The sequence below is a fragment of the Apus apus genome, chromosome 8, assembly GCF_020740795.1.
Source record: "Apus apus isolate bApuApu2 chromosome 8, bApuApu2.pri.cur, whole genome shotgun sequence".
Lineage (NCBI taxonomy): Eukaryota > Metazoa > Chordata > Aves > Apodiformes > Apodidae > Apus > Apus apus.
Window position 1 is genome coordinate 169,288 of NC_067289.1, and position 7,454 is coordinate 176,741.

The 7,454-nt window shown below is 51.7% G+C and overlaps 1 pseudogene; it reads right to left on the reverse strand.

Moving 5' to 3' along the window:
• Positions 1–303: 303 nt before the first annotated feature.
• Positions 304–989, reverse strand: LOC127387762 (olfactory receptor 14J1-like; annotated as a pseudogene).
• Between the last annotated feature and the right edge of the window lie 6,465 nt (positions 990–7,454).

Here is a 7,454-nt window from a genome sequence, read left to right on the forward strand (position 1 = left end):
GAGAATACACAAGGAGAAAAGACCCTTGAAAAGACATATTTGCAGAAGCATAACTGTAGGAAAAGCACACATCCTCCAGACACTGTACCCAGGAGATGCTTTTTTATTGGACAGTTCACATCTAAAACAGTGTTGTGCAAGAGTCAGACACAACAGGATCAAACCTCTAGAGAAGCAGAGTCAACCCAGAAGAAAAACCAACACAACAACACGTAAAAGTATGATTCTCACAAGGAAAAAAAGCAGACTCCTGGCCCAAGATTAGCCCCAGAAAGCATGCAGAGGTGGTGAAGCAGGTTAGTGTCAGTGGAGCAGGTGCCACTGTGTCAGTTTCCATAGGGCGGCCTTGAGCTCCTGGTTCCTCATGCTGTAGATGAGGGGATTCACTGCTGGAGGCACCACTGAGTACGGAATTGCCAACATGGGGTCCAGGGACAGGGAGGAGATGGAGGGGAGCTTCAGGTAGGCAAACCTGCCAGTGCTGATAAAAAGGGAGACCATGGCCAGGTGAGGGAGGCAGGTGGAAAAGGCTTTGTGCTGTCCCTGCTCAGAGGGGATCCTCAGCATGGCCCTGAAGATCTCCACACCACAATGAAGACAAAACAAACAGATACAGCAAGGAGACTAACTGCAAATAAGCTCAACCTCCCTGAGGTAGGCATCAGAAAAGGAAAGCTGGAGGATTTGGGGTATTTCACAGAAGAACCGTCCCAGGGTATCGCCCTGGCAGAGGGGCAGTGAAAATGTACTGGCCGTGTGCAGCAGAGCATAGAGGAACCCAGTGGCCCAGGCAGCTGCTGCTATGTGGACACAAGCTCTGCTGTCCAGAAGGGTCCCGTAGTGCAGGGGTCTGAGATGGCCACGTAGCGGTCATAGCACATGATGGTGAGAAGACAATACTCCCCGACAATGAAGAAGAGAAAGAAAAAGACCTGTGCAGCACATCCTGTGTAGGAGATGGCCCTGGTGTCCCAGAGGGAATGGGCCATGGCTTTGGGGAGAGTCGTGGAGATGCAGCCCAGGTCGAGAAGAGAGAGGCTGAGGAGGAAGAAGTACATGGGTGTGTGGAGGTGGTGGTCAGAGGCGATGGTGGTGATGATGAGGCCATTGCCCAGGAAGGCAGCCAGGTAGATGCCAGGAAGAGCCAGAAGTACAAGAGCTGCAGCTCCCGAGTGTCAGCAAATGCCAGCAGGAGAAACTGCTGTTGGACATTTGGTCCCTCAGGTCATGGTGCACCTTCCAAGAATGAAATGGAGGAAAATTTAGAGGAGACATTTATGAGATAAAACCCCCACAATTTTCCATAGAAATATGCAGCAGCAGTTGTGCATTTCCTTTCTCTGGTTTGTGCTGGCTGAGGGTGCTGTGAGGAGCAGGACCTCTGCCCAAGTGCTACCAAGGAGTCAGCTCTGCTCTGCTGCAGTAGGTCCTTGGAGCTGGTTTGTCACTGCTCCCGTGTTCACAAGGGGTTTCAGATACAATCTGCCTTTGAAGGAAATGTTATAATAATTTTTTCTGTTTTATGTTCTCCACCATCTGGTGGCTGTTCTTCTGAAGGGTAGAAAACCCCACATTTTATTGCTTAAAATGTAAGGAGTCTTATGACAGGACAGGCAAAAAGGCTCAGCTCCCTGTGGCTCAGGGCAGAGTGCTGCCGTGTCCGTCAGTCTTGTTCCCACCTGCCCTGCACTTTCACTTGAGCTGCCTTGGAGATGATGTCTCACACAAATTACTCCTTAAAAAGACTCCAAGCCCCTGAATTCATATGAGATCAGGAAAGCACTGTTTGAAAGGGCACATCTACAATCTCTTCTCTATCCCAGCCCAGAGGTGGAGCTGTGATGGAGAGAGCAGGACATGGCCCCTCTCAGAGAGAAGCAAATGTCTCTGAGAGCAGAGTGCTGACCCCCAAGGAAAGGCTCAGCCCTCCCCAGGATCTTACAGCAGAGCTGGGCCATTCTGGGGGGAGCTCTCCAGCCCAGCAGGACAGCAGACAAGCTGGGGTCCTAGAGATGGAATGTCTTAAATGGAGAGTCAGGTCACTGCCCAGCAGACAGTGGTCTGTCACAACTACAGTGAAGGACCGAGAGAGAGAGCTTCCCCAGTGCCTGTTTGGCTTTCCTTCCCACTCCCTACCTGTGTCTCCGTTGCCTGCAGCTGTTCCTGCTGGCAGATCTTTCTCTGTCCCCATGTCTCCTCCCTGTCAGTGCTCACAGCACCCATTCCACCTGCTGTGTGCTTCTCTGCCCAGCAGAGACCTTCTGCTGCCTAGCAATGCCCAGAGACATCTCTGTCAAGTGCTAACGATACCTGGGGTCTCAGTGCCTTCTTCAGAGCAGAGAAAGAGCTTTCAATCTCCCACTGTCCATCCAGCCCACAATGAGGACAGACTCATTTTCTTTCAGGTAAACTATGTCTTCAAGTCCTTCCTCAAAAAGACCATCTGCAAATGTTCTGGGGTGGTCTGGAGCTGTGAGCAGCCCTGACCCATGCAGCACCAATTGACAGCAGAAAAACCCTGCCCTGCCCTGATGGGGGTCACTCCTCCCCACAGCTTCTCCCCACAGGGCCATGGGGAGCTCCTCAGGCAGGCTCAGAGCTGATCCTGGCAGGCAGCAGAGTCCCTGCCCCAGTACACTGCCCCTGGAGATCAGGGACCCTGCTCTGAAGGACAGCCCTGGGCATCCCTGCCTGCACACCCAACTTCACAGCTATTTGAAATTCCCCAAAAATAGCCCCTTCATAAAGATCCCACAAGCTGCGACTGTGTCAGCTTCAGGAGATGCCTCCAGGCACTGCACCAGCATTGCCCTGCACCCAGAGACTCACCATGTCATTGGCTGCACAGATTTCTCCTCCATTGAACTCTCAGTCATCCCCCAAATCCCGACCACCTTTAAGCTCTCTCTGCCTTGCTCATCTCCCTCAGATCCCCTGGCAGTGTCCTTCTCCCTGCTGCCTGTGCAGAGGAGCTGCTCCTGGGCAGTGTTGTCTCTCTGCAGCACTGCCCACTTACCATCAGTTGCCTCCACCCCAGGAGCCCAGCCCAGCTCAGCAGTAGAGGATCAGCCCAAGGCAGCACTTGCTCTTCCCCCTCTGGGCTTCCTCCAGCTGTCCCTAGGGCTTCAGGGGAACCTGCTGTGACACAGAGTGAAGTCATCACTGATGTGTTCTCCCTCACCTTGGGAGAAATCCTTCTTTCCAACAATAATGTATTCTAAACACCTGGTCCTACTACTAAAGACTGAGGCAAAGAAGGCATTAAGGACCTCAGCCTTCTCCTCAATTCTCATCACTATGTTTCCCGTGGCATCCAGTAAAGTATGGAGATTCTCCTTCGTCCTCCTTTTGTTGCCGATATATTTGTGGAAGCACTTTTTGTTCTGACAGCTGCAGCAAGATTAATTTCAAGATGGGCTTTAGCTCTTCTGATTTTCTCCCTTCAACCTTGTCACGAGGGACCCACAACAGCTCTCTTCTTTAGAGGCAGTGTCCCGTAAAGACATGACCGAGACTGGAACCCTTGCAAATGGCAGGAAATGTCACAGAATCCCAGAACTATCCTGATTGGAAAAGACCTTGAAGATCACAAAGTCCAACCATCACCTCAATCCACCAGCCATACCCTAATCTACCTGTTCAGCACTTAAATCATGCCCTAAGCACCACATCTATATTTCTTTCAAACACTTCCAGGGTTGGTGACTCCACCAACTCCCTGGGCAGCCTGTTCCACTGTCCAACCACTCTTTCAGTAAATAAATTATTTCTAATATCCAGTCTAACCCTCCCCTGGCGCAGCTTCAGGCCATTTCCTCTCGTCCTGTCATTATTCACTTGAGAGAAGGGCCCAACACCCACCTCCCTTCAACCTCCTTTCAGGCAGTTGTAGAGAGCAATGAGGTCTCCCCTCAGCCTCCTCTTCTCAAAACTAAACAATCCCAATTCCCTCAACCTCTCCTCATAGGACTTGTTCTCCAAACTTTTCACAAGCTTGGTAGCTCCTCTGGACATGCTCCAGCAATGCTACATCCCTCTTGTAGTGAGGGGTCCAGAACTGCACAGAGCACTCGAGGTGCAGCCTCACCAGTGCTGAGCACAGGGGCACAATCACCTCTCTGCTCCTGCTGGCCACACTATTCCCCCAGGTCCCGCTCCACCACGGAGCTTTCCAACCACTCATCCCCAAGCCTGTAGCTTTGCATGGGGTTGTTGGGACCCAAGTGTGGAACCCAGCAGTTGGCCTTGTTAAACCTCATCCAATTGGCCCCGGCCCATCAATCCAGTCCGTCCAGCTCTCTCTGCAGAGCCTTCCAACCCTCAAGCAAATCAACACTTCCTCTCAGCTTAGTGTCCTCTGCAAACTTACTTAGGAAGCACTCCATCCCCTCATCTAGATAATTAATAAAGATACTGAACAAGACTGGACCCAAAACTGAGCCCTGGGGGACACCACTGGTGACCGGCTGCCAGCTGGATCCAACCCCATTCACCACAACTCTCTGGGCTCGGCCAGTCAGCCAGTTTTCTACCCAGCAGAGAGTGCACCTGTCGATGCCATGTGCCATCAGTTTCTCTAGGAGAATGCTGTGAGAGATGGTGTCAAAGGCCTTTCCAAAGTCCAGATAGACAACATTCACAGCTCCTCCCTCATCCACCAGGCAGGTCACCTGATCACAGAAGGAGATCAGGTTAGTCAAGCAGGATCTCCCTTTCCTGAACCCATGCTGGCTGGGCCTGATCCCACGGCTGTCATGCACTTGCCACGTGAGAGCACTCAAGATGAGACTCTCCATGATCTTCCCTGGTACTGAGGTCAGGCTGACAGGCCTGTAGTTCCCAGGATCCTTCTTTGGGCCCTTCTTGTAGACGTGCATCACACTGGCCAGCCTCCAGTCATCTGGGACCTCCCCTGTTATCCAGGACTGTTGGCAGATAGAGGGAGGATTGGCGAGCTCCTCTGCCAGCTCTCTCAGTACCCTCGGGTGAATCCCATCTGGCCCCATAGACTTTTGAGTGTCTAGGTGCTGCAGAAGTTCTCTGACTGCATCCTCATGGATTGTGGGGGAGGTTGTTCTGCTCTCTATCCTTATATTCCATCTCAGGACGTGCAGCTGGTCTGACTATTAAAGATGGAGACAAAGATGACATTAAGTATCTCAGCCTTTCCTTCATCCCTGGTTGCCATGTTCCCCCCCCTCATCCAATAAGGGATGAAGATTCTCCCTGGTTCTCTTTTTTTATTGTCCTTTATGGTAGTGGCCAGATTGAGCTCCAGCTGGGCTTTTGCCTTTCTAATTTTCTCTCTGTGTCCTCACAAGCTTCCTGTACTTATCCTGAGTTGCCCACCCTTCCTTCCCAAGGTGGTAGACTCTCTTTCTCTCCCTGAGCCCCAGAAGAAGCTCTCTGTTCAGCCAGGCTGGTTGTCTTCCCCAACAGTTTGTTTTACGACACACCGGGACAGCTGCTCCTGCACTTTGAAGACTTCCTTCTTGAAGAGCACCCAGCATTCCTGAAGCCCTTTGCTCCTCAGAACTGACTCCCAAGGGAATCTTTAAACCAGTGTGCTGAACAGGCTGAAGTCTCCTCTCCGAAAGTCCACAGCGGAGGTTTTGGAGACCCCTCTCCTTATTGCACTAGGTGTTGAGAATTTAACCATTTCGTGGTCGCTAAGCCCAAGGCGGCCTCTGACCTCCACATCCCCATTCAGTCCTTCCCTGTTAGTGAACAGCAGGTCCAGTAAGGCACCTCCCCTGGTAGGCTCGCTTACCAGCCATGGTAGGAAGTTGTCTTCCATACACTGGAGGAACCTCCTCTTGTGGCTGAGTTGTTGTTTCAGCAGTAAAGTCCCCCACCAGAACTAGGGCTGGCAATTTTGAGACTTCTGCCAGCCGCCTGATAATGTTTCATCTGCTTCCTCATCCTAGTTGGATAGTCTGTAGCAGACTCCCAACAGGATATCTGCCTTATTTGCCTTCCCCCCACACCCCCCCCCCTTTTTTTTTTTTTTCTTTTTGTTTGTTTGTTTTTGCTTTTTGTGCAAGGGCAGCAGGTAAGGTGAGGGAGGCCTGGAGGACGTTCGTCTGTCCCCCAGAGCAGGGACCTGCTTCCACTCCCCCCATCTCCTTGCTCTTCTCCTGCTGCCAGCTTTTGACTGCGTGGTCATCATGATATAGATAGATATATATGTATGTATATACACTGCCTGAGATATAGATAGCTGCCTGAAAACAAACTGCCTCAGCAACAGATATTCAACCAGCTAACTGTAGGTCCTAACTGCTTAATGATTCCTGCTGCCACAGCCCAGCTCTTCTCTCCCCTCCCAGCCGCAGCTCCTCAGCGCCCTGCCCGCGCCAGCCACCCTGCGCCCCTGTTTGTCGCCGCGCTCTGCGTTGCTCTCGCTCCCCAGGGCCGTTTACATTTCCCGCGCAGCTTCTGTCCCCGCCTCTTCCGCGCCTGGTTGGCTGCCAAGGGCTTCCTGGTCCCGCAGGGGCTCGGGCTGTGAGTGGGGGATCCCTGAGCTCAGAACCCCGTTGCACAGCATGATCGAACCCGCTCCTTGGGCTACCTCAGGCGTTGTTGCTTCTGCCGCTGCTGCCTCACCTTGTTCGGCCTGGTGAAGAGAAGGCTCTGGGGAGACCTTACTGTGTTTTTTCATTTCTTCAAGGGGCCCTACGAGAAAGATGGGGACAGGCTTTAGTAGGGCCTGCAGCATTAGGACACGTGGTGATGGATTTAAGCAAAAAGAAGGAAGATTTAGAGGGTGATGAAACAGTGGCCCAGGTTGCCCAGAGAAGTGGTAGATGTCCTGTCTGTGACAATGTTCATGGTTGGGTTGGACAGGGTTCTAAGCAAATTGTTCTTGTTGAAGATGTTCCTGCTCACTGCAGGGGGGGGTGGTTAGACTAGATGATTTTTGAAGGTCCCTTCCAACCTCAGCCAGTCTGTGATTCTATGAAAAGACCTTGGTGCAATAATCTTGTCAGAAGTCTTCATTAACTCAACTTCATAAAGTCTCCTGTTTGTTTCACAGGCCATGGACATAGACCAGGAAGCTCATGGCACTTTCTCTCCCTCGATTCAAATACAGGTTTATACATTTTCCTCCCATGTCCAGGACCTGCAGTCTCCAGGTTCCCTTCCTCACCCTGTAATAGGCAAATAAACAGCCAGAAAAATTTTAGAATTAATTTATTTATTTGAGGTAAGTGAGCAAACAGTGCTGGGTGGCCGAGATCCAGCACTGGGCACGCCAGGAGTCACCGCTCCACCAAGACGCGCACTTGGGTCCTCGCGGGGTCCTTTCTTATAGAGTTCTTTTTCCCGCCGGTGCAAGGCTCCGCCTCTCCTTGGAAAATTCCATACTCTACGTTCTTTTTCCCGCCGTTGCAAAGCTCTGCCCCTTCTTGGAAAATTCCATCTTCTGCATGGTGATAGCCGTTCCTCAGGAC